The following is a 6,476-nucleotide window of genomic DNA, read 5'->3' on the forward strand; positions in this document are numbered from 1 at the left end:
TTCAGAAACTCATATGCATATCTTTAGAGATTGTTTTGCATCCTCTATCTTGTGGAATGATATCTTTGCAAAAGTTTATCTTCCAAAAAATTTTGATTTTAATATTTTCAAAAATTCGACTTGGCAGACTTGGTTTAATTATAATTTGGGATTGGATAGAAAATGGAAATTAATTTTTGGTATTGCTTTGTGGCATCTCTGGTCACATAGAAACAATACAATTTTTGAAAATAAACAAATTGGTCCAGTTTCTCTTTTCTCCAAGTTTTATTTTGATTATAAAATTTCTGTTTCTTTATTTCAGGGCAATAACAAGAGGAAAAGCTCTGGTTCAAGCTCTTCAGTCACAGCTTGGGAAGCTCCTAGGGATGGATTTTTTAAAATCAACACTGATGGTGCTTGGCTCAACTCTGCTGTCTCTTCTGGAGGAGGTGTAATCAGGAGATCTGATGGGTCTTGGTATGTTGGCTTTTCTTGCAAATATGATGCTATTTCTCCCCTTCTCACTGAGCTTTATGCAATGAATGATGGACTCTCGATTGCCGAGGATTTAATGGTCAAGAAAGTAATTGTGGAAACTGATGCCAAGGTGCTTCGAGATATGCTTATGACAGCAGGACCTAACCCTCACCATGAGTTGGCTGCAGCAATATGTGATGTGGCTACTGTTTTATCAAAGTTTGAGGTGGCTGTGGTGACTCATATTCCAAGGGAAGGAAATGAATTAGCCCATAGACTTGCGGTGTTTGGAAGAGAAATGGCGGTTGGGTACAAAACACACTACTTGGTGCCTGACTGTGTTTCTGACCTTTATGAAGCAGAGAAGGAGCGTGTTGCAGCAGCAGCAGCTAATCATTAGTATTGGGGAGACTCTTCTCTTAGTGTTGGATGTCTATAACTTTTGGTGTAGGATAGACTTATGTCTGTATATTGTTGATCTGTTAGCCTTCAGATGGCAGGAAGCTTTTGCGTTTTTTGCTGTTGTACATATTGCTCTATGTATGAGCTTTATTTGGGATGTTTTAGGTGCCTATAGTTTAGGCCTTTTTTGCAGCAGCCATGATCTTAATTGTAATCTTAATGGGATGCTTTATGTAAATATTAAGGCTATAGCCTTTTAATCAATATATTTCTCCTGCTTATGTTAAAAAAAAGAAACGTTTGAAAACCTAAGTTTATATTTATATGAAGATGTTATATATATACAGTAATCTTATACTAGGTAAACAAAAATAAGGTGATTATTGGTCAACCATCTATCCTTTTTCAATGAAATGTCACTTTTTTTTTTTTTAAAAAAAAAAAAAAAAAAAAAAAAAAAAACCCTTTCTAGCATATTTTCAGCAGTTCAATCATAAAGCTCAAATTTTCTTTTCCCAACTCGAATAATTTGCATGCCTCAGCTTATTGGTTAACGTTAATTTACTTTATCTGTTCTCATCTACTGTATTTTTTTTTCCTCAAAAAAAAAAAAAAAGTATTTTTATATGCGTTGTCAAAAAAAACGTTGTCATAAAAATAGTTTTTTTTTTTTTACAAATAAAGGATGGAGTAATAATTATAAATACTACCGTACGTATCTTCTTCAATACTCCGTATTAAATAATAAATAAATTAAAAAAAAACCATGCTGCCAAGTGCCTGCTTTACTCTCCCCTCCCAAAACTCCAGTTTGTCATTATTTCAATTTTACTCCGTCATTTTCAGAAAAGATTTGGTGCCCTATAGCAGTAGGACCTATAGGTTATTGCAGAGAGTACATCAGAAAAAGTTTTTTTTTTTTTTTTTTTTTTTTTTTTTTTTTTTTTTTTTTTTTTTTGGAGATATAAAGTACGAGTATTTAATATATACTGTATGATTAATGATTCCATATTCTACTCTACTATTCAAGCGAGGAATGAAAATATGGATGACTTAAATTTGCAATGCCTTGTTTGTTTTGTTGAATCCAGGGCCGTTTCTGAGATTTTGGTGGCCTGGGGCAAAAACATGAATCGGGGCCCTAATTCACATATATTGATATAAAATTTTAAAAAATTGGGTATGCAAAATAAGAAAAATACATATTTTATTATGATTCATAATCTTTAAAAACATCAAATTTCACAAAACATTGAAATCACATTCCCGTAACTCTCGTTGAAGTAATTACACTAGCCGAACCATTCAAACCAAGTATCCCACCAAGTAACTAGATTTTTTTTTCCCCAAATTTTGTAATTTTTGAATGAAAGTAGTTATACAGGTTAAGAAAAATTTAATACAAAGAAGAGATCTTGACGAATCAAGTCGAGTATGCACCGTTCAAAAAAAAAAAAAATAGGGTATGCAAAGAGAATTATATATAATTAGATAAATTCCCGTTGCAAATTGAAGAGTAAAAGGACCATTTATTATAGTTTTCATCTTCAATTGAATCGCGAAAGTGAAGGAAATTAACTGACTAAAAAATTAGGGAAGAAGGACGTTGACAAAAAATGCCATTTGATATTCTGGAATTCTACAGTACTATTATAGTGTTGTACACTTGTACATTACACACTTCTTGCTTTCTTTCTTTCTTTTTTTAATTTATATGAACATGTACGTACGTAGTACTTCCTCCGTTTTCTTTTACTTGCAACACACCTTTTAGGCACGCAGTTTTAGGAGATGATTAGTGAGGATAAACGAGCGATTTTATCAATATAATTTTTACACGAAGATTAAAATAGGGTTAAGTATCATTTGTAAAAATTATAATGAATAATTTATTTGTTTACATTACATAAACCCGACCTTAAAACACGTGCCACAAGGCTGTGTTTAAAAAGAAACGGAGGAAGTATTACATAGTACGAAGTTCCCACAAAGAAAATGTACGAAGTATATATTTTGGGGCCTTGTATTGTATTGAAGTTGGGCTTTTTAACAAGGGGCCTATTCTTAGGTGCATGTTTGTGCACCTAGAATAGGTGTAACACCCCATTCTTTTTTTTTTTTTTTTCAGTTATTATTCTTCCTGTAATTCTTCTTTTCTTTTTTATTTTTTCCCCTTTTTTAAAATTTTCTCTTATAACAATATTCATCAAATTTTTCATCAAATTTTTCTCTGAATTCTATACTTTCGATCACTTTCATTAACTTTTTCTCTTCCCTGTTTTTTTCTATTTTTATTTTCCATTGATTAAACCTTCTCTCTCCTCTGTTTTTTCTATTTTTATCTTCCATTGATTTTGTGAATTGAATAGATGAATTTAATTGTTATTCCCAAAGAGATCAATGCAAGTTAGTTTCTATGAATTTGCTATGATGGATATCAATTAGATTGATGAATTTGGGTTTTTTTTCGAGAAAATGGTTTAATTTGGGATGAATTTGATTATTTGAATATTAATTCAACTGTTGAATCTGTGATGAATTTCATTTGATTTTGTAAGTATTAGGTTTAAATTGTAATCGATATTGCAAAAATTATGGTTGATGAATTTGTGATGAATTATCGAATTGCTGCATCTTAAATTTGTTTTTTTATTACGATTTTGATTTTTTTTAATTAAGTTGCTAATATTTGTGTATAATTTTTGGAAAAAAATGAACACGATGTACTTTAAAAGTGAATATTTAGTACAAAATGAACATTTAGTAACTAAAAATGATCATTTAGTATACTAAAAATGAACATTTAGTACATAAAAATTAAAACATACGCATTATAAGTATTAAAAATATGAACATATACATTACAAATGTGAGTATATGTATTTTAGAAAATGAACATACGCATTCAAAATATGAACATATGCATTGGGTCCCTGTAAGTGAACACATGCATAAAAAATGTATGAACATATGCATTTAAGAATGTAAACATAAGCATTCACAATATGAAAATATGCATTTTAGAGAGTGAACATATGCATTCATAATATGAACGTATTTTATAAACATTACTTCGTAATATATACTTAAGAATATTTATCATATGAACAACAAATATTTATATTATGAACGTTTTAAAACATTCTATGAATATAAGGTATCCAAATAATGAACATATGCATAGGTTCGCTTACATGTGAATATTATCTTTTCAGAAAGTGAACATAGGTATAAAAAATATGAACTTATGCATTTCAGAGAGTGAATATTACATTTCAAAATATGAACGTAAGCATTGGTTTTCTTAAAGTGAATATAAGCATTTAAAGTATGAACATATATGTAAAAATATATGAACATAAACATTTAAGAAAGACAACATATGCATAAACAGATTTAATTACTATTTCATGAACAACACATATTTACATTATGAATATTTGAAATTATATATGAACATATAAAATATTATTATGAATATTATGCATTTAATTATGAACATAAAAATTTGAAAAAATAAAAAATAATATGATTATGAAATATATGCATTATCAGTATTAAATGTTTATTTTTTTACGTGTTCAATTTTTTTTATTATTACATGTTCATTTTTTTTTCATGTTCAGATTTTTGTACTAAATGTTCACTTGTTGCACCTATCTTAGGTGCATGAGGATGCACCTAAGACCAATTGTTGCTACAGCCCTGGTTGAATCATTCATAAAGGTTTTGTGTGAGACCGGACTCAATAACAAAAATCCAATAAAAAGGCGCGGGCTAACTAAATCCGATCGCGAGGCCCGCAACACCAAAAACATGATAGTGGACTCACGTGAGTTCGTCTCACCCAAAACTTTACCTTTTTTTTAAGGGGTATTAAATAATGGAAAGGATGATAAAAGGAATTATCATAATATTTTGGTTAAAAATTGAGATTTACTTTTAAAATTCAACCGTTTGTCTAAATTTTATGTAGCCATTTAGAAGTTTTTCAATTATTATTACTACATTTGCTTCATAGTATGTCCAATATTTAAGTATTTTGTGTGAGATATAAATATTCAATTACTCCGTATTATATAAAATATAAAACGGATATACGTATTATTATTATTATTATTATTAATAGGGTGTTCAACGAGTACAATATGCGTGCGTGGTGCAGCTAACCCTTAGATAAAAGTATATATATAGTTGGAAGTCTTGGCACTAACGTTCTATCAGTATATATTTAATTGTAACTATTAATTAATATATGGTTAATATATACTTCGTAATATATATGTTATAGATGTTTGAATTTTATAACTTTCTTTGTCATAAAAAAAATAAATAAATAAAATTAACGAGGGAGTTGTTTCGTTACCACAAGTCCACAAGTCCACAAGAGCATGCCAATGTCACCAATTACCGTACCGTTTACCATGGTCTAAACTTAAAATATGGTCCATATGAAATAACTTTATATCATCAAAACTATTCACTAATCGTATACGTTTTTAAGTTTATAACGAATTCCCCAGAACCGAGAATAATGTATATTGTGGCCATGCTTCTTATAACAGACATTATAACATCTATAATTTGAAATGCATACATTAAAACCTAATCAATCAACAACTAAAGATCTCTTGCCAACCACGCCAAGTAAGGATTCATTTATCTAGTGACATTGGTACTATTATTATACTACGTACTTTGATTATAATTGTCAGAATTTTGGGCCCTTAAGTTGCGAGTCCCATAATCCCGTTGCAATTGGCTGCTTGAACAACCTAATAGCCGGTCTAGTATCTCAAGTCTCAAGTTCTCAACTATAGAGTATTTACTTTTATCGAACCTAATAACAAGTTATCAATTCAAATCCGTCACATGCAACTAAAATTGCCATACGAGTCATTTGAGACAGGTAGTGTTTTGGGTATTTTTGTCCCTTGGGAGAGTTACAGCTCGAAGACTGGTCCTGCTGACTCTGTACCTGCAAAAACAATGGAGACACCGGTTGGGTGGTGCTCCGCCTCCGACGGTCAAGTTAGTAACTTGAAGGAGAATAAAAAGTGCGAAAATTTAGGTGGGGATCTGCTTGGATTCCAAGCTCAGGTGTTCTCTGATGAGAGAGAAAGTAAGAGGTAATAAATGATAGTAAATTTCTGAATGTCCCCCATTTTGAGGAAATATCTCCCTATTTATAGGGTCATTGGGAAAAGTGTCCCTCCCTAGGTCATTCTAACCTAGGACTGATGGGCTGCGCCGCCAAATAGCGGATTTTTGGGGAATTGGGCCCTTGAAGGCCGCAATTCTAAGAGAGTATCTGGAGAGGCCACGTGTCAGCTGGAGATTGGTCAAGGATGACCTGCCAGCCTCTGACATGTGGCACCTCCTCATTGGTCCACTTGTTAAGGGTAAAAATACCCCAAACATTTGCCCCTCACAGGTGGCACGTGGCAGGCCACGTGGCGTCTGTGACACGTGTCGGCCCACGAAGGGTGAACAGTGAAAACGGCTATTTTTTGACAGTGGTGACGGGGATTCGTGCCGTTTCACCCCCTATAAATAGGGATTTACCCCCCCTCTCTCCTCTTCACTTTTCACAATCTTGACTTTTTAGAGAGAGA

This window comes from Chenopodium album, chromosome 21, assembly GCF_948465745.1.
Source record: "Chenopodium album chromosome 21, dcCheAlbu1.1, whole genome shotgun sequence".
NCBI lineage: Eukaryota > Viridiplantae > Streptophyta > Magnoliopsida > Caryophyllales > Amaranthaceae > Chenopodium > Chenopodium album.